Source organism: Budorcas taxicolor, chromosome 12 (genome assembly GCF_023091745.1).
Source record: "Budorcas taxicolor isolate Tak-1 chromosome 12, Takin1.1, whole genome shotgun sequence".
NCBI lineage: Eukaryota > Metazoa > Chordata > Mammalia > Artiodactyla > Bovidae > Budorcas > Budorcas taxicolor.
The window spans coordinates 52,900,333-52,922,932 of record NC_068921.1 but is presented as its reverse complement, the minus strand read 5'-3'; positions in this window follow the sequence as shown (position 1 = coordinate 52,922,932).

Sequence of the window (22,600 nt, the reverse complement as noted above, 5' to 3'; positions counted from 1 at the left end):
TAGAACATGACCTGTAAACATATAAGATATTGAAATAATTACAGAAGGAATAATAAACACTAGGCTAATAATTTTTAAAGCTGAAATAAAGTCTAGTGATTTTAACAAAATTTATTCTTTCAATCCCTGAAAATGGTATATCTTTCCATTTGTTTGTATCTTCAGTTTCTTTCATCAGTGTCATAGTTTCCCAAGTACAAGTCTTTGATCTCCTTGGTTAAATGTATTGCTAGATATTTTGTTCTTTTAGATACAAATGTAAATGGCGTTTCTTTCTCTTTTTTGCGTAGCTCTTGGTTAGTGATTCACCCATTCCAGTCCATTTTAGTTCACTGATCCCTAAGATGTTGATGTTCACTCTTGCCATCTCCTATTTGACCACTTTCAGTTTACCTTGATTCAAGAAACTAATATTCCAGGTTCCTATGCAATACTGTTCTTTACAGCATTGGACTTTACTTTCATCACCAGTCACATCCATCACCAATCACACCCACATAGGCATTATTTTCACTTTTTCTCCAGCTTTTCATTCTTTGTGGAGTTATTTCTCTACTCTTCTCCAGTAGCACATTGTGCACTTACCGACCTGGAGTGTTCATCTTTCACTGTGATATCTTTTTGCCTTTTCATTCTGTTCATGGGGTTTTCAAGGCAAGAATGAAGTGGTTTGCCATACCCTTCTCCAGTGGACCATGTTTTGAACCAAAGAGCCTCTTAATGAAAGTGAAAGAGGAGAGTGAAACAGTTGGCTTAAAACTCAACATTCATAAAACTAAGATCATGGCATCTGGTCCCATCACTTCATGGCAAACAGATGGGGAAACAATGGAAACAGTGAGAGACTTTTTCTTAGGCTCCAAAATCACTGCAGATGGTGATTGCAGCTATGAAATTAAAAGACACTTGCTCCTTGGAAGGAAAGTTATGACCAACCTAGACAACATATTAAAAAGCAGAGACATTACTTTGCCAACAAATGTCCATCTAGTCAAGGCTATGGTTTTTCCAGTAGTCGTGTATGGATGTGAGAGTTGGATCGTAAAGAAAGCAGAGTGCCAAAGAATTGATGCTTTGGAACTGTGGTGTTGGAGAAGACTCTTGAGAGTCCCTTGGACAGCAAGGAGATCAAACCAGTCAATCCTAAAGGAGATCAGTCCTGAACACTCATTGGAAGGACTGATGCTGAATCTGAAGCTCCAATACTTTGGCTGACTGGTATGAAGAACTGGCTCATTAGAAAAGACCTTGATGCTGGGAAAGATTGAAGGCAGGAGGAGAAGGGGACAACAGGAGATGAGATGGTTGGATGGCGTCACTGACTCAATGGACATAAGTTTGAGTAGGCTCAAATTGAGTTGAGTTGGTGATGGACAGGGAAACCTGGGATAACTCAGCCCACAGGTCACAAAGTGTTGGACACAACTGAGTGACTGAACTGACTGACTGGTTTGTGATTACCAGAAAGTTCGTGGTCAGTATTTATTTTAAGTTGATGATCTCTTAAGTTCCAACATATTCTAACAATTCATTTTTACTCCCTTTCACCACATTTAATGTTTTTGACATCATATTTGACATTTTTTTTGTTTTATATATCCTTTAATACTTATTGTGGGTATTTGCCTGGAAAATCCCATGGACAGAGGAGCCTGGTAGGCTGCAGTCCATGGGGTCGCGAAGAGTCGGACACGACTGAGCGACTTCTCTTTCACTTTTCACTTTCATGCATTGGAGAAGGAAATGGCAACCCACCCCAGTGTTCTTGCCTGGAGAATTCCAGGGACGGGGGGAGCCTGGTGGGCTGCCGTCTGTGGGGTCACACAGAGTTGGACACGACTGAAGTGACTTAGCAGCAGCAGCAGCAGATGATTTTATTACTTTTGTCTTTTAACCTTCCTACCAACTTTATAAGTAACTACTTATATCTACTATCCTGACTGTATGTTTGCCTTTACCAATAAGATGTTCCTTTCTGTAATTTTTATATTTCTAGTTGTGACCTTTTCTTTTCTGCTTAGAAAAGTCCCTTTAACACTTCTTGTTCAGCTGGTTTACTGATGTGAAACTCTTTTGGTTTCACTTGTCTGTAAAACTCTGATCTGTTCCTTTGAATCGTCTAATCTGCTGTTGATTCCTTCCAGTGTATTTTTTATTTCAGTTACTGTGTTCTCCAGCTATGTTTGGTTCTTCTTTATATTTCCTATAATAACTCTTTATTAAATGTCTCACTGTGTTCACCCATTCTTCTCCCAAGTTTGTTAAGCATCTTTATGATGATTACCTTGAAATCTTTATCACATGGGTTTGCTTCAGTTTGCTTAGTTCTTCTGCGATTTTTGTCTTGCTGTTTGATTCGGAATATATTCCTCTGTCAACTCATCTTGTCTAATTCTCTGCGTTTATTTTCACATGTTTGGTAGCTCAGGCACATTTCTCAGTCTTGGAGAGGGAGCCTTATGTAGGAGATGTGCTATGGGGTCCAGCAGTGCAGTCTGCTCTTGTCACCAGGGCTATATGCTCTAGGAGTTCTCTCCATGTGGGCTGTATGGGCCATTCTGTTGTTATGGAGCCAACTATCTGGCATATTGCAGTTCATGGAGTCACAAAGATTGAAATGACTCATTGTGACATGCTAAAGCAGGACTGGCCCCAGCCTGGTTGGCTGTCAGGCCCTGCCTTTTGTGGTGTTCAGATCCACTGATGAGTAGGACTGGAGCTCAGCAAGGTTGACTAGATCACCCAGTGGGTCCCAGTGGTGTTGGCCTACTGGTGGGTGGGGCCAAGACCTAGGGCAGATGAAACTGTGGGGAGAGGGAGGACCCAGGATTGGTGCCAGCCCAATGATAGGCAGGTAAACCTCTGGCATTAATAGGTTAGATGAAGGACTCCAAAATAGCACTTGTGAGCACCAGTGTCTTCTTGGTAGAATGAGCTCTCAACCATGTTACTGCAATCTTCTGTGTCCACAGGGAGTTGTCTCCTGCCTCTCCAGGAGGTTCTCTGAGGTCAGTAAGTGGGTCTGGGCCAGACTTCTTTCAAATTACTGCCTCTGCCCTAGGACTACAAAGAGTGTGAGATTTTGTACATGCCCTTTGTGGGGGCAGTCTCTATTTCCTATAACCCTTCAGCTCTCCCGAATATATGCCCTGTGTGTGTGTGTTAGTCGCTCAGTCATGTCCTACTCTTTGGGACCCCATGGACTGTAACTCTCCAGGTTCCTCTGTCCATGGAATTCTCCAGGCAAATATATAGGAGTAGGTAGTTTTCCCTTCTCCAGGGAATCTTCCCGACCCAGAGATCAAACCCAAGTCTCCTGCATTGTAAAAAGATTCTTTACCATCTGAGCCACCAGGGAAACCCAAATATAAGCCCTACTGCTTTTCTGGAAGCTCATTTTCCTGGCAAAGAACCCCCAAGCTGAGGAGCCCACTGTGGGGTTTTGATCTCTTGTTCCTTGGGGAGACCCTCTGCAATTGTGATTATCCTCCCATCTGCGGGCAGCCTACCCCGTGGTGTGGGCCTTGATTACACTGCACTTTAATTCCTCCTCATCTCATTGTACTTCATACCTTTACTTGTGGAAACCCTTTTCTGATAGTCTTTGGGTCCTGCCTATAGATAGTTACTTTGTAAATACTTATAATTTTGATGTGCCTGTAGGAGGAGGTGAGCTGAGTCTTTCCACTCCGCCAACTTGGCTTCACTGCAAATTCTTTAGATTTTGAATTGCTATTATATCTGCAGTAGTTTGGACAAAACAATTAAGGTAAAACAGGAAGATGGAGTTTACAATTTGAAGGAAAGAACAGCTGTTGCATATCTGAGGAGAGGACAAAACACACTTTTGTTAATCATGCATGCAACCATAGGAGAGAGAAGTTGACTCAATGAAATGACTCACTTCATTTTCAAGTAAACATTTCAGCTGTGGCTCCTCTGCCACTGTGATAATATTTAAATTTACCTTTAATTATAGCCAAAGACTGCACATTAAATCCTAATTTTTTTCAGCCTGCTACAGGAAAGATATTAAATGCTTATTTCCAAAAATAAGTTTGTTAATTGCTTTAGTAAGACATAGATCTGGCAGCAGCTCCCTTGGAAATAAATACTGAAAAAATCAAATCATCTAATTATTTTAGACAAGCTATAAATGTGTTTTAATGGGCCAAAATTGTAAAATAGTTGAGGCACTGCATAGTTTTGAGGGGAGGATTAAATTGCGCTTTTTTTGCTATTAACAATAGTACCATATGTACTCAGATAAGACTTGGAATTATACACAATATATGGTCATGGTACTCTCAATTTTTAATCGGAAAGAAAAATAAAGTAAGCTTGATTGAATACCTTCAAAACATTTTTTTCTATTTTTGTCATAGTTTTTTCATTCTTCATCCATTCTTGAAAGTCTCCAAACCATAGAAAGAAAAATGTGAGAATAGTAATAAAGTGCAGGGGGCAGGTGGAAAGGAAGACAGAAAGAGGAAGAAAAAGGAATGGAAGCCATACAGAAAGGAAGTAGATGAGTAGCAGATCAGTTAGGGTCATTGGTTGTAAGCAACAGTATCTGACTCTAGCTTAGGAAACAGAAGGGAAATTTAGTGGAAACATAGGAGTGAAATGGTAAGTAAAACTTAGTATCTAAGACTTAGAAAGGACAGGAATGAGGGCAGGAATTAATGGCTACATTCTTGCAAGGATAGGTCAGTCCTAATGATTCATTTTTCTTCCATTACTGTGTCCTAGGTAGAAATATCAGAGATAAGACTTTGACTGGCCTAGTTTGGGTTAACACCTATTTCTTGGCTAAATGGGATCCATGTGGATTATCACCCATTGGGATATTGTGATGATGGAGAAAGAGTATAAAACAACATCAAAAGAAGTGAAAGTGAGAAATAAGTAAATAATAACCCTGAATAAAAACAACTAGTGTATTTTTTAAATGTGTATGCATCCATTGAATGAAAGCATATTTTGAGGCTTTAACTTGTTTTTGGTGGTAGGAGGATTGGGAGGGAGTTAATGAGGATGATAAGAGGATAGGTAGATTTTGATATCTCTTAGGAAACAGAACAGTAAACCATTTTGTCAGAATTTCTGAATAGTTATATAAACAAGAGATATCTCTTCTTGAAAATTCTGTCTGAAAATTATTACAGAATAACTTGTAAAAAGTCAATCTAAATTATAAATTATGTTTTAAAGAAAAGCATTTCTGTTCAGAAAAACTAAAGGCCAATAAATTTGGAAGTCTGCTAGGAATAGTTTTAGTAATAGACCACTTAATAATATCCAGAAGCTCTTATTTGCAGCATTAGATTCCAGAACACTGCTTTCTACTGTTCTTAATTCCAAGAATAATAACTGTTAGGTCAGAGGGAATGTTGCTGGATAATTAGACTAAGAGGATGGAGGGAGAGGATCTGCTTAGTCCTTAGGGTCAGTAGCCAGTTGAGTCTTGTATGTTCCTAAGTACTACACATTAATCACTACTCATGGGTAATACGGGGGAAGAGAGGAGAAGGTAAGAAAAAAATAGGGGAAAAGGAGAAGGAAAAGAAGAAAAGAGAGAGGAAAAGGAAAGAGATGAAAAGAAAAAGGGTTGAAGATACTAGCACATTTCTGGGAACTTGTTGACTCCGGAGTTTACTGCTCCCACACTTACCCCCACCTCTTCCCTGCATTTTATAAACAAAGCAGGAAGTAATAAATGTTGCCTTCTCTCTGCAAGGTCCTGCAGATGGTGTGAGAATAAACAAGGTCTTAGATATGTCCACCAAAAAAATATGTGCAACCTAAAAGCTGAGTGTTAGGTTTTATTCCATGGGAATGTTAGGACTCAGCCCTGGAGACAGCATCTCAGGTGACCCCGAGAAAGCTGACTTTGAGGAGGCAGAGGAGGGGCCAGGCTATATACAAGTTTACAGCAAGAGGCAGATAATCTGAATATTAAAAGATTATTGTTAAGAGAAAACTAAATCTTATATGAAGAGATTAAACGATCTTCTGTATATGGGAAGATGCAAGCATCCAGGCTTGCTGAAATTATTTCTTTCAAATGCATCTAGCTATCTGGGGCCAATCCTGCCTTCTTTATTGCTCACATACTAATCCCTTGTTTACCATAAGAGATAGTGAATGTGACTGATGGCAGCCTCTCACATCCCCCTAGCGTGTCAGTGCTTCCCAGGGAGGAAGTAGCTGATGTCTTCCGAGTAGCTGGCTTTGTTTCACCTGGACTCAGAAATTTTTATTTGGAAAAGGCTTGTTTACTGGTAGAGTGTAAAGCAGGAAACGTATCATTTCACAGATATATGTGCTTATGCTTAATCACTCAGTCCTGTCCAACTCTTTGTGACCCCATGGACTGTAGCCTGCCAGGCTCCTCTGTCTTTGGGCTTCTCCAGGCAGAATACTGGAGTGGGTTGCCCTTTCCTTCTCCAGAGAATCTTCCTGACCCGGGGATCAAAACCGGGTCTCCTGCATTGCAGGCAGTTTTTTTTTTACTATATGAGCCACCAGGGAGGTTTTGTGTGTGTGTGTGTGTGTGTGTGTTTGTAGACTCAATTCCTGGTCTAAGTTAAGTCTAAAGCCTTTTCCTCTCATCCTTCTTTTCCAATATATATAAAAGATGGATAAAAATATTGATCATCTTTGGTTCTTAGGATTAAGTTCCATTTGCTATGGCAAGTTGTATCTCTGAGCCTATGAGAAACATGCTCACCAGTCCAAACTGAAAGAATGGACTTGGAGACAGGAGGTACAGAGAGAAGCAAGGCTTTAATGATGGTCTTGCAAGATCAGGTGTCTGGTGGGTAAGCACACCCAGAGTTGTTACAGGGAGCATCTTATCTATAGCATGCAAGTTCCTCCCCCAGTTCCTCATTGGTTGAGTACCATGGGGAGACCGATCTTCCCAGATATCACCTCTGTTTGATCCCTCCCTCTTTATGGACTGGCCCCTCTCTGACATCTTCTTTCCTCCTTTCCTGGTCACCTATTCTTGTCTTTATGTTTTGAATTCACCAATAGGATTTCGCTGTGTGAAAATTATAGGCACCTGCCCTCCCTTTGTTTGCCCAGACTTTCTAGTTTTGTAACCCTTACAGCTACCAGCTATTGGCTATTGCATCAGCAACTCTCACGCTCAGCTAGCTATTCTTGAAAATGGACCATTTTAAGTTTTTTATTTCTTGCAAGCCTAGCAAGCATCATGGATAGTGTGGTTAATGTGGTTTTTTAAGAGCAATGCTTGGCAGTCATTAAGCAAATGCATTGCTAAGTAAGAACAACAGGTACATTAATCCCCTGAATAAATGAGTATTAGAATCATTATCCCAGATGGAAACAAACTAACAGGATATTTACTGTATTTGGCTTAGAAAGAAGAAGCTGAAAATGAATCTTCAACTGGAAAGAAAAAGGGAGATTCCATCTGTTTTGTTTTTTTTCTTTTCCTCAGTGTTTCAGTGTTTTGGGGGAGATTATAAAAAAAAGCATGCTTGCAATAATCTGATTTTATTAGCCTTCTGAAAAAAGTTCAAGGTTAATCAGAAAGAATATTGTTTAGGATGAAACATTAATAATATATTCTGCAAGAAAACAGATGCAATGGAAGCCAGTAAGCCCAGTCAAAACTACATATTTAATAGGCAAAACATCAAAACCCCGTCACAAGATGTACTCCACACATGAGTTTGCATTTGTGCTTGAACCACCAGAGCCCAGAAGGATCATCGCATTACTCTGTTGGCAGATGCACCCAAAGAACTGGCCGTGTTGTGTCTTGTCTTCACAATGCTTCTTTCTGCTAAATGGTTTAAAATGTTTGACAAGCACATCACAAAGCCATCCAAGGAAATGCTCCCCTTCCAGGGATTAGAGTCTTGAAGCAGACCATTAACACTGCCCTTTGTCAGTGACTCAGCCCACATTAGCAACAGAAAGCTTCTTACAGACAGAATGGGCTCTTAAGGAGGCTCTAAAGAGAACACTGAGTGCTTTGTTATTGCTTCTTCACGCGCTAATAATGGAGGTTTAGCAGAGGGAATGGCGGGTTGTTCCTTGTCCTCAGAAAGTTGTCTTTTTAAAAAAACATTTCCTATCTTTATCGTATTAAGATAATGGTCTAATCAGATTGCAATGAGACTAAAAAATTTGATTCTTAATTAAATGGAAGGAAGCCATCTAACAAAATGGTCTTTTTCTCAAGTTTATGCACCTACCAAAAGTCTTTGGCCAAATTACTGCCAGAAAAAGAATAATCAAAGGCACAAGGAAAGGACTTTGGCTCCCGATGAATATTTCTCTGCATAATAGAGCAGTGACACAAGAATGGATTCTCAAACGACGCTCCTTTTCATTGAGAGTTTATTACCGTGGAGTAGCTTAACTCTTTCATTTGATTTAAAGTTTGCTTTCTTGGAGTCTTGTTTCAAATTAAAAATTAACCCTATCTCTCACCATTTGTTGGCTTTCCTGGTGGCTCAGACAGGCAAGAATCTGCCTGCAAGGCAGAAAACCTGGGTTCAATCCCTGGCTTGGGAAGATCCCCGACAGAAAGGAATGGCTACCCACTCCAGTATTCTTGCCTGGAGAATTCCATGGACAGAGAAACTTGGGAGGCATGGTGTCATAAAGAGTCGGACAGGGCTGAGCAACTAGCACTTTCACTGATCATTTGTTATGCTTTCAGATCTCTTTATCTTTTTTCTCCACCTCAAGTTCCAAGAACCATTGCAACTGGCAAAGAAACTTCAGTAGCTCGTCTTGATCCTCAAAAACTCTTCCCCTTGGGAGAGATATGAATGCATCTTAGTTGGAACTAGCTATTTATCCTCCATATTCTTCCTTACCTTCAAATTATAGAAGCAAAGTAGCATAGTTTTACTTTCTCTAAATCACATGCTCTATTATTGTGCTTCATTCCAATCTGAAGGCATATTTCATAGCAAGAAAACAATGAGATAGTGTACCCAACATCCAAACCATGGGAATGTTGGAAATTTAGTGCAAGACTTCTTATATGACTCAGTGACACAATTATGATCTATAGACCATTTATTATTGAAAAAAGTAATTTAATGTAGGAAATGTATGTCTATACACAAATACATCATATATAGCTCACTATTGTTGTACACTCATTTTCTAGTCTTCTGATCTGTGTGTGTGGTCAGTCATGTCCAACTCTTTGTGAAACCATGGACTGCACCACACCATGCTCCTCTGTCCATGGAATTTTCCAGGCAAGAGTACTGGAGTGGGTTGCCATTTCCTATTCTGGAGGATCTTCCCAACCCAGGGATCTAACCTGTGTCTCCTGGGTCTCCTGCATTGGCAGGCAGATTCTTTACCACTGTGCCATCTGGGAAGGCCTAGAACCAACATCTTTGGAATTCTTAAATTTGGGTGTGCTAATTGGACCCATTCTCTGCACAATTCCCATAAAGACTTATCTATGGATTTCGGGGTTATTTTTGAAATTCTTCTAAGTTAAACTAGAACTTACCAGAACTTGCAAAAAGCAAACAATGCAGAATCACAAGTTTTATTTTGTTCCCAATATTTTACAACTCTCTCACCAATCTTTAATTCAATATAATTTTTAAAATGTCTCTTATTTGCAGTGTCTTTTCAATATTTTAAAGCTATTTTCCATGGAAAAATCTCTTTTTTTTTCCCTTTTCATTCATTCAAGTATTTAATAAGTTATCTAACTACAGTAACAAGTACATCTGGAATAAACAGTTTAAGAAACTTGCACAACTGATTCTTGCTAGCCGACAGTTCAGCTGGTGGGAACAGAAGTGTTGGGTATACCAGAGAGTAGCGTGCGCCGCGTGAATGCTTAACATGCCATGAGCAATGGTAAGCCTGTTTACAGAGGTAGCAGAGTGGCAGCTAAGCCACAGAATCATGTAGGTGGAAGTCAGTTACATGATCAGGACATTTTGAACGTATTACACAGGACATCAGGGCACTAACCAAAAGTGACTATTTTAGTTAAGACTGCTAATATAAAGTCATCATTTTCTGAGAAGAATACTTAAAATACCTTTCTGCTCCCACAGCATGCAGAAGAATCTTCACTGAAACGAGTAAGAAAAGACAAAGCCAGAGGACAAAGACATGCAGGTTTGTATGAGAGACAGGAAGTCACAGCAGTCAGTAATCATTCCTGGTGCTGATAAACCTTCCAACAAGATTGATTTAGAATATATTGGAGAGGATAGCATGAATTGAGAACATAGTGTGTGTGTGTATGTGTATATATATATATATATATGCTGCTAAGTAGCTTCAGTCGTGTTCGACTCTGTGCGATCCCATAGATGGCAGCCCATCAGGCTCCCCTGTCCCTGGGATTCTCCAGGCAAGAACACTGGAGTGGGTTGCCATTTCCTTCTCCAATGCAGGAAAGTGAAAAGTGAAAGGGAAGTCTCTCAGTCGTGTCCTACTCTTAGTGAACCCATGGACTGCAGCCCACCAGGCTCCTCCGTCCATGGGATTTTCCAGGCAGAGTACTGGAGTGCATTGCCATTTCCTTCTCCTATATATATATATACACACACACTACCCATATAAAATAGGTAACTAGGGAGAAGCTGCTATATAACACAGGAAGCCCAGCCTGGCACTCTTTGAGGACCTAGAGGGGTGGGATGAGACAGGGGATGGAAGCTCATGAAGGAGATATCTATTCTTCTTCATGTTGTAGTCCAGCAGAAACCAACACAACACTGGTAAAGCAATTATCCTCCAATTTTTTAAAAAAGACTAAAATATTAAAAAAGACTTAAAAAATTAAAAAGACTAAAAAATAAAAAGGCATATATTGGAGACAAGAAATCAATCATTCATAAGAATCAACTATCAAATACTTCTACTTACTTTAAGGGGGGTTTTGCACAACTGTGATACCAAAGAAAGGAAATAAGCAGCAATATATAAAAGAGTTTTATGATATGACCCAGTGGAGTTTATCCCAGATATGCAAGGTTGGCTTAAAATCTGAAAGTCATTTTGTGTAATATTTCATATTAATATAGTAAAGGACAAAATCCTATGCTCTTCTCAATAGACAACAGTAGCATTTGAAAAAGTCCAATTACTATTCATAATAAAAAAAATTTTTAACTCTTAGCAAATGAAAAGCAAATAGAAACAATATTCCTCAACCTGAAAAACAGCATCTGCAAAAAGCCCAGAGCTATCACCAAACTTACTTGTAGAAGATAAATGCTGTGCCTAATACTGGAAACAAGATAAAAATGTGTAATATAACTCAGGTCTACTCAATACTGTACTGGATTTAAACCACAATAAACAAATGAGAAAAAAATAAAGGTATATATATCAGCAGTAAAGAATCTGTCTGCAATGCAGGAGCCACTGAAGATATAGGTTTGATCCCTGAGTTGGGAATATCTCTGGAGTAGGAAATGGCAACCCGTTCCAGTATTCTTGCCTGGTAAATTCCATGGACAGAGGAGCTTGGTAGGATACAGTCCATGGGGTCACAAAGAGTCAGACATGACTGAGTGACTGAACTTGCACATGTATTGAAAGAAATAAGTAAAACTGTCTTTGAGGATGACACCATCCTATATGTGATATATTATACATACACACACACATATATACACAATATTGGAGAAGGCAATGGCAACCCACTCCAGTACTCTTGCCTGGCAAATCCCATGGATGGAGGAGCCTGATAATGTGCAGTCCATGGGGTCGCTAAGAGTCGGACACGACTGAGCGACTTCCCTTTCACTTTTCACTCTCATGCATTGTAGAAGGAAATGGCAACCCACCCCAGTGTTCTTACCTGGAGAATCCCAGGGACAGGGGAGCCTGGTGGGCTACTGTCCATGGGGTCGCACAGAGTTGGACACCACTGAAGCGACTTAGCAGCAGCAGTAGCAACAGCATACACAATATATGTAAAAACTATATATCCTAAATTGATACAACTTACAAATTTAAGAAAGTCACAAGATCAACTTACACAAATCAATTGTATTTTTATTCACTCAGTTCAGTTCAGTCACTCAGTCATATCTGACTCTTTGCAACCCCCTGGACTGCAGCACACCAGGCTTCTCTGTCTATTGCCAACTCCCAGAGCTTGCTCAAACTCATGTCCATCCAGTTGGTGATGCCATCCAACCATCTCATCCTCTGTCATCCCCTTCTCCTCCTGTCTTCAATCTTTCCCAGCATCAGGGTCAATGAGTCAGTTCTTCGCACCAGGTGGCCAAAGTTTTAGAGCTTCAGCTTCAGCATCAGTCCTTCCAATGAATATTCAGGACTGATTTTATACACAAGCAACAAATAATCAAAAGAAAAACTAGGAAGAAAACTTCATCGGCATGAGAATCAAAAAGAATAAAATATTTAGGAATAAATCTAATTTAAAACTGTAGGTGTTGTACACTAAACTACAAAATATTACTGAGAAAATTTAAAGAGGTTTAAATAAAAAGATATTTTATGGTCATAAACTGATTTAATATTGTTAAAATTTATAATTCTATGCCAAATTTATCTGTAGATTAATGTAATTTTGATCAAAAACAGCAGGAATTTTTTATAAATTGATAATTTGATACTAAAATATATATGGCAACAAAAGAACTCAAAATAATCAAAACAATTTTGAAAAAAAAAGTTGGAGAAAATTGGAATTTGCCAATTTCAGAGAAACCTGGTGTGCTGCAGTTCATGGGGTCACAAAGGGTTGGACATGACTTAACTACTGAACGGCGACAAAGAATTTCAAATCTTGCTACAAAGCTAAGGTTTTACAAGGTGAGGTTTATCAACCTAAGGATGGACACGCCAATCAATGGAACAGAACTGAAACTTCAGAAATAAATCCTTCTAGTTATGGTCAATGTGCTTTCAATAAAGATGCCAACACAGTTCAATGAGGGAAAGGATAGTGTCTTCAACAAATCCTGCTGAGACAACAAGACACACATATGTAAAAACAAGAAAAAGAAAAAAGCATTTAGATCCTTACTACACACCATACACAAAAATTAACTCAAAGGAGAACAAATATGTAAGAACTAAAACTGTATGACTACTATAAAAATAGAAACTTTCTAGAAGAGAAAAATCTCATTATGGCAACTATTTTGCAATATACACAAATATTGAATCATTATGTTTTATCCATGAAACTAATATGCTATGTGCAATCTATATCTGCCTAAAAGAATAAATAAAAACCTCTGTGATTTTGATTAGACAAAAATGTATTAGATGTGACACAAAAAATAAGATCTATTAAAAACTCATAAATTCAACTGTAAGTGAAAATTTTTTGCTCTTCAAAAGACACTATTAAAATGAAAAGAGAAACCACAGACTGGGAGAAAATATTTATAAATCATACATTGTATTAAGGAATTATGTTCAGAATACAAAAAGAACACATGATTCAACAATTAAAAGATAAACAGTTCAACTAAAGAGTGTGGACAATTTTTGAATGCATAGTTCACCAAAAGATATATATATATACACCAAAAGTTAACAAATGTGCATACTAAGTGACTTCAGTTGTGTCCAACTCTTAACCACCCTATGGAATGTAGCCCCCCAGGCTCCTCTCTTCCTGGGATTCTCCAGGCAAGAATACTAGAATGGGTTGCCATGCCCTCCTCCAGGGGATCTTCCTGACCCAGGGATGGAAACTGAGTCTCTCATCTCTCCTGCACTGGGCAGGTGGGTTCTTTACCACTAGTGCTACATTTAAAAGAAACTTTCAACCTCCTTAGCCTTTAGGGAAATGTAAGTTAAAACCACAGTCAGACACAATTTTACACAAAATGGCTATAATAAAAAAGACAAAGCAAGTGGTAGTAAGGAGGTGAAAAAATTCTAACCCTTATGCACTCCTGGTGGGAACGTAAAATGGTGCAGGCCCCTGGGAAATTTATTTGACAGTTTCTTTAGAAATTAAGCACAGACTTACTATTCAACCTAGAAGTTCTCAAGAGAAATGAACACATATGTCCTCGTAAAACTTGCATGTTCATAGAAGCTTTATTCACAATATTCCCAAACTGTAAACAACCGTGAAGTGATGAATAGATAAAAAAGGCAGGGAATGATATAGGGAATAAAAACAAACAACCTACTGCTACATGCTACAATACCGTAAAACTTCAAAACTATTATGCTAGGTAAAATAAGCTGGACACAAACAACTACATATTGCACGATTCAATTTATGTAGCTCTTTTAGGAAAATGCTTATCCAGAGAGACAGAAAGCTGGTCGACATTTATCTGAACCGGGAATGTGAACAGAAATTAACTGCAAATGGACAAAAGAGAAATGTCTTATTTCTACATCACACTGGTTGCTGCACAACCCTTTAAATTTATGAAAAACTACTGAATCCACTTACCATGGATTTATTTTATGGTGTAAATTATACCTCAATGAAGCTGGTTAAAAATAATTAACATTTACAGAGCACTTACTAAGTGCCAAGCACTTTGTTGATTACTTTGATTATCTTATTTGATCTTCCCCCAAACACTGTGAATGTATAATGTTTGTGCAGTTAACTAATATGTACATTTATAAATTATACAAATATAAATTATGAAATTAATATATTTATAAATATAATTTAGAAATTATAAAAGAAATGCAAAATAAACATGTAAATGAACAAATATACATTCATAATGTTTAGAGGATGATTAAGTGAGGTAATTCTTAATTACACTTATTTTTAAATGAAACAAAGGTGAATATTTTTATTGTTAAAAGATACAGTTCACAAAGAAGATAGACATAAACCATTAGACACCTAACAACAAGGAAACAAAAATACATAAAGAAAAAATCAGAAGAAATATAAGGAAAAGAAAAATACATATATAATCATAGTGAAACATTAACACTTCACTGAGAATATTTTATCAATTTCAGAAAAAAGAATAGGAGCATCTTGAATAATGTCATAATAATTTAAATATAGTAGATTTCTATTTATATTAATTTATATTAATCTTATATCCTACACAAATACATTTAAAATTTTGTATCTCATACATTGTTATTAGATATCCATAAGACATTCAGAAAAACAAGCAAAAAGATAAACATTACTAAATTTCAAAAAGTAGAAATTTTTGTGATTAGTTATACATGTACACATATATTATTTTTGAAATTATTTTCCATTATAGGTTATTACAGGATATTGCTATATTTCCCTGTACTAGATAGTAAACCTTTGTTGCTTGTTGCCTATCTATTTTTTTAAATTAGAAATCTAGCATTCATTCATAGTAAGTCAAAAGAGTAAAATCAAAATGTCATAATAACCAAATTTTATGGATAAAGAAACTGAGTACAACTGGGGTTAAATTATTTGCCCAGTAGCATATGGCAGGTAACTAGTGGAGCCAGGGCCCAGGCAGACTAACTTCAAAGTCCCATTTCTAGAACATTGCATATGCACTGTCTCCCAATTAAATAGCCAGCCTGATTACCTCGTTTGCATTGCTTAGATTAATGAATTAGGAGAACTCTCTAAATTTTCCTATATTCTTAATAATACAAGGTTACCAACACCTTATATTACTGTAATAAATTGCTGATGGTGGACTATTCATGACCTCAAAAATGGCAGTTTCATAAGGTTCAGTCTGGAGATAAAATAAATGAATAAATCAATAAACCAATAAATAAATAAATTTGTCCCAAAAAAGTATTTATGTTATTTTTATGGGATGTTCAGAAACTTAAAAAAAAAACATAAGTTATATTAGATTTAACTAGTTTTTCATACAATGGCTGCAAATGGTTCAATCTATTCAAATCTATTACCCCCACTATTGCTGCTGACATAGTCTGCTATTTTTCATGTCTTTGCTATTTTCTCTTTTCAGATTTCCTCATTAATATTTCTGAAGACATCTGCTTTGCCCCTTTTCATTCTTTTCTATAGAAGCAGATGGGAGATTGCTAGCCAGAGGCAATAAAGACTATAACATTAACAATCTTTATTTTCAATGACATACTATGATCACCATTGTTTCTTGAAAACACTGGACTTGACTTTATAAACATAAAGTTAAACATTTATTCCCTTAGTTCTGGATATTTTATTGTGAAATTCTAGATGTACAATAAGTAAACAAACCTCTGTTTTTTCCTCCTCCACAGACACACAGAGAAATAGTTGCCAGGGTTCTATTATTGATAAACTGTTTATAATCTCTTCCAAAACAAACGAAAAGAAAGTAAGTTTTTCTCTCAAGCACCCTTATATTTTCAGGACAAGCTTTTCAGACTTCTTGTTTCTCATTCCCATGACACTTCCAAAAATACCTAAGCATATGCAAGGCAGAAAACCCACTTTATGAATATGTCAGCATTTTCTCTACTTGCATATTGTCTATCATTTGGTCACACCAGAAGTATACAACAGATAAGATGCAATATTTCTGTCCAGTCAGAATGAGAACCCTACATGCAGCACTACTCACCCCCAGCTCAAGATGTAGAATCTTTTTTAAAAGAGTCTATGTTTAGGTTTCCCTTCTTTGTGAAATCTAAGTTCACCCCCTTTGTGTCCTGTGGAACAGTCAACAGCAAATTTTTTATACATAGAATATTTATTGAAAGTATACTGTGTGATTATATCTTATTATAGATAACTGAGTGAAAAAATGAATTATTCAATAAATTGTCCTCTGACCACTAACAAGTTGTATTTGGAGAAAATGAAGTCCAGATTGATGACTTAGTGGAAAATGTTTAAATATTTATTTTAAGAGAGAAAAAAATATAGGTGAATATTTATCTGATCTCTAGCATAGGAAAATCTTTTAAGGTGATGAACAAAAGGTAAAGAAAAAGAGAAGTGCATTTGATAGCATCAGAATGTAAAACTTTGTATATAAAAAAAAATGACCAAACATTAAAGCAAACCAAAAACTGTAGGGGAAAAAAAAATCAGTGTGAACTTTACAGAAGGTAAATGAGTTTACTTTGAAGAAGGAATCAATATGCATCCCTAGGAGATGAGTTGAGAACTAAATAGAAAAGTGGAAAATGATAAACATGGGAAAATTTTGATACTGCCAACACAAAGTATCAAAATATTTTCGTGTTAATACTTAGTGTTAGCAATAGTGCAATGAAATAGCATTTTTGTATAGTGCCCATGAGACTCTTTTGAAAGTAATTTAACATGTATCAAGAACTTTCTATCCTTTAATTTTGGGTTTATTATATATGGAAATTATCTAAACTTCCCTCATATGGTTAAGATTAAAGTTTGATATAGCTTTTGATAGAATACTATACAGCTGTTAAATTAACGTATGAAGAGTTTTTAAAATGTAGCCATGTTTATAATGTTATAATAATATCAAGAATAGGAGAGCAGATTCCACCTAGCCTTGAATAACAATCAGCATTTATACCAATGAGACTTCCCAGGTGGCTCAGTGGTAAAGAATCTGCCTGTCAATGCAGAAGATGCAAGAGATGCCAGTTCAATCCCTGAGTAGAGAAGGTCTCCTGGAGTCGGAATGGCAACCCACTCCAGTATTCTTGCCTGGAGAATCCCACGGACAGAGAAGTCTGGTGGGCTACAGTCCATGGGACTGCAAAGAATCGGACATGACAGCCCATGCACATGCGTGCACACACACACACACATACCAACATGTTTCTGCATTAGTGGACTCTAGTTACAAATGATGGAAGCCCAGGTTGAAATCAAACACGCTACCAGGAGAATTTCATGGCACAGTTGGGTCAACACAGTGGCTGGAACCAGAGACCAAATACTCTGCCCCACAATCTCTACGGTTTTGAGGTCACCTTCATCTACTCAGATTGACTCTTTCTACACAGCAGGGAAAGCAGTGCTCTTGGGGTTGCAGGTCTCACAGCTTTGCCTGCAGGGAAGCACTGGCTCAGTTAAAGATTCTGTGTCATCCCCTGGACTAATCTCTGTGGCCAACAGACTGGTTTATGTGATTAGCAAACACAGCTTGAAAAACATAATCGACAAAGCAGGGTCCGCAAAAAATAATAAGGGCTCTGGGCAAATAAAATGTGTTTGTTGCAAATGCAAACCTCTTTAAACAGGAAAATTTTAGAAATCAGCATTTTTGACAGTCTTCAATAAAATAAAACAACAACATATGCCAAAAAATGAAACATACCAGTACGCTTTTTAAAGTTCTGTATTAAAATTCAAGTCCAGGGGTGAAAAATGACAAATCCTTAAAGTAGACACTATTTCATTCAGTTGTCACAAAAAAAATGGGTGATAGTAGTATTATTTCTAGTTTATTGTGTTGGTGAGCAAATTGAGTTTCAGTTTACTAAATTAGTGGGCATTCCAAAGGAGATGAGTAGTCAGGAAGCTTAATTCCAGAGCCTGTTGTTCAAACACTTTAATATATATACAACAAAAATTGAAGGATGAAGGGGAAGAAATTGAAACTAACTAAACTTTGTAAGAGAGCACTTCTATCTTGGCATCTAAACTTATTTGCATACTGTAGTTCTTCTAGATGTAAACAAGTATCCAGATGTCAGTATAACTGATTGGTTCACTTTTGTCCTTTGACTATTTTTTAAAATGATATTTTATTGGATATCTTCTTATTTGCTGCTGCTGCTGAGTCGCTTCAGTGGTGTCCAACTCTGTGAGACCCTTTGGACTTCAGCCTGTCAGGCTCCTCTGTCCGTGGGATTCTCTAGGCAACAGTACTAAAGAGTGTTGCCATGCCCTCCTCCAGGGGATCTTTCCCACCTAGGGATTGAACCCGGGTCTTCTGCATTGCAGGCAGATTCTTTACCCCTGAGCCACCAGGGAAGCCCATCCTGTTTCTTAGTTGTCCTCAACTGGGATGGTTATACAACTTTGTGCTTAATGGAAAGAAAGAAACCAATTCTATAGACAAATCTGAATGGCTTCAGATATCAAATCTCAATGCAAACTGTTAATCTAGTATGTGCAAACTGAAATGGAACACTAACTTCCTAGGACTGTGCCTACAGGGTGTTCCTCCTATTGTCATGGTTTGGTTTTTCCTTGACTAAGAATCGGCTTTGTGGCTTTCACTTTATTTAAGCCGGCATCCCTCCACTTAGGCCTTAGGAGCAGAAAAGCAAGGCAGACAGTGTCTGATTTTCCTCTTTCTTGTATCTCCACGTAGAATGTATTCGCCAAATATTTATTATACAAATAAATACTGTACCGGCAGCATAAAGATGAATAAAACCATAGTACCCATGCATTGTTTTAAATTACTATCAGGCACAAATACTGATTGTAATGCTAACCTGGTAGAAGCAGTAACAGAGTGTCTTGGAAGCATAGTTTGGTCCTAGGGGCCTGGATATAAAGATCAGAAAAGACTTCTGGAGTAGTTGAAGCATTAGCTGAGTATTAAAGAAACGGTCAGATTTAGAAAAACGATAACGGAGACACAGGCAGCAACACAGAGTATGTCCACCACAGGGATTAATTTATTTCAACATTCCAGGGACAAAGATTTCATATACATTGACTTAGGGAGATGGTGCCCATTTCACGTGCTAGTGGCTGGTGTCCATCCTGTTCACCCCTCTGATCTCCTACCCACTCCTACCCACCATGACAGTCTCTGCAAATTGTAAGTAACAGTAAAGAAATTGCAGAAGTTGATGAGATTTAGCATGAAAATTAAACTCACACAAAACAAGCAAGGCCACTGACCTGGAAGGGGCCTTTCTTCTGTGTGTGCTCTTCCTCCACACGTCGCTTATAGAAGACGGATTTCCTTTGGATCACAGAGTCCTGGAGCAACCAAGAAAAAGAGATTCTTTTGTTTTTGTTCAAAACAGTTCAGGTAAACCAGCCCCAGGCTGCAAACCTCCAAGTCGTAAATAATTGCTGCGATGTGCAGTGAAATGCTATTGCCTGGGGCGGACACTAATGTCAGAACAAGAGGGAGACCAGCTTCTGCAAAAGTGTGATGATAAACTTGACTGAGGCGCCAGAAAGTTTGTTGTGGGTACTTCACTGAAAGAGGATTAGCCTAGGAAAAAGAGCAAGGGCTTTCGGTCAGACACAAGTGGATTTAATCCTGCCTCTTCTGCAAATAATTATGTGGCCTTGAACACCCCACCGCCTTCAACTTTCAGTCCAAATCTACAAAATGGGAATAAGAAAACTATCTGTGAAATGTTATCCTGAAATTTAATAAAAGTATATTTAATCCTCCAACAGAGAAGGTATTTAATTGGTAACTGTTCTCATCATTGTGGGCTTCCCCAGCAGTTCAGTGGTAGAGAATCTGCCTGCAATGCAGGAGATGCAAGAGACACAGGTTCGATCCCTGTATCGGGAAAACCCCCTGGGGGAGGGCATGGCAACCCACTCCAGAATTCATGCCTGAAAAATCCTATGGACAGAGGAGCCTGGTGGGTTACAGTCCATGGGGCCACAAAGAGTCAGACACAACTGAACAACTAACACATTGCTTGATAGTATGCTCAAGCAATGAATTCATATTTAAATCCAAGGTCAATAGTATGCTCAAGCTTCCCTGACAGCACAAATGTTAAAGAGTCTGCCTGCCATGCAGGAGACCCTGGTTCGATCCCTGGGTTGGGAAGATCCTCTGGAGAAGTAAATGGCAACGCACTCCAGTGTTCTTGCCTGGAGAATCCCATGGACAGAGGAACCTAGGGGGCTACAGTCCATAGGGTTGCTAACAGTCTGACACAACTGAAGTGACTTAGCATGCACACACCTTGTCATCACTGTATCACCATCCCAACTCTAGCTGTTCAATACAGTAGCTTTAAAGAGGAAGGTTATAGCCCCAGAACCTTCCCTGGGCACTTCCCTGAAACTTCCCTGAGCATACTCAGATTCACTGTCCTAGGCCAGACCTATGTCCCCTTGCTAACTGTAAATTAATAAAACACCCAGCTAGATCTTATAAAATATTCTGTTATATTCATGCATAATCCATCCTCTGCCCTTAAATGTTGATACTCAGAACATTTACCTCACTTGTTTGGTTAGATGCAACATTCTCTTCTTGGGAAAAACTCTTCTGGCCTGGTCAAACGGATCTTGTTACTACTCAAAGCTTTAGCTATGATTCCTACTTACAGGGCTGAAAAAATTCAGCTTATTGGGAGAAAAATTCTAAAATAATAGTAAAAAACAAAATAGAGGCAACTGCCCTCAAAAGTTGATCTTTAAATATTTGGTTTGGTTCTTTGTTTGCTTTCTTGTTTCATTGAATACAGAATTATGAGTCAAAGCACCTTCAAGGAAAAAATGCATTAACAAGAAGCCTGGGCACACTTTGGATTATACACTAAAAGAGAATTCAGGTCCTTTTATGGAAAAGTAGCTTCAATATTTACTTCAGTCTATCTTTTGCTCATGAAATATTTCCATGTTTCTAACATACCATGTGCTAAGGAATATATATTTATCTTTGGGTGATATTTTCTGTAACTTGATACATCTCATGGAATTTCTTCCTACATCATTGAGTATTTCTATAAACAGATATTAAAACTGTAAAATAAATGTTTGAGGTTTTTTTCCCACTCTATTATATATCCAGAAAAATTAAAACTCTGTTTATTTCAATCAATTAGAAATAATTTGGGGAAGGAGAAAAAACATATTCATATTATATTTATATTATAAATATTTATGTAATATAAACACGGGAAGAGTTTATCCATTTTAGGTTGTAGTATAGCAAGTTAGATCATTCAGATTAAAAATCCATGTTTTAGGTCTATAGGAGTCAGCCTGTCTACACCAATGCAATCAGGCAGTTAATTGTCATATCTGGCCATCTCTTTGTATATTGAAAGCAATCTAAACATCGTGCTTCATAATTTAAACTTTCACTGTTAGTGTAAGATACATGCTTGTTCTTAGCATAAAATAGTCTTTCTTGGCAAAGCAAAGGATTTCTAATGATTACATTAACATTTCTCTTGTCCTTGGTAGCATTCCATCTTGCTATGGACGGTGGCTGAGGGCTAGCTGTTTTTCTAGGTTTCATACTTTCCTTCCTTACTGGAGAGTTGTTGCTGGCAAGTGACTATACTCCTTAATCCTCTCTCCCTTTCACCTACATATAGACATTGTGACTGACTTGCCCTGTGGAATGAGAGCAGCTGTGATGATGTCACCTCCTTGCTGTGATGAGAAGCCACAGGTTGAAAATGGCAGAGCCCCCATCCACTTGGACCATGTTTAAGTGAATGGGGCAAAGCACTTCAACTCCCCACCAGGAACATCTGCACTGGAGTACTGTACAAACAAAAAATGTAATTGTCCTGTTAAGTGACTAGCATCTGGGGGGTTTTGCCTTAAAGTGGTTAGCATCACCATAATGAATACATGGTAGATATGTTAATAATTATTCAAAATATCTATGAAACAAATTTGTTACACTATGCTTTCTATAGAAGTCAATGCAGATGGGGAATTTGGATTTTGGATTACTACAAAAGTTAGAGAACAATGTCAAAGAGGCCATCTGGGTAGAGCTTTATTTTGTTT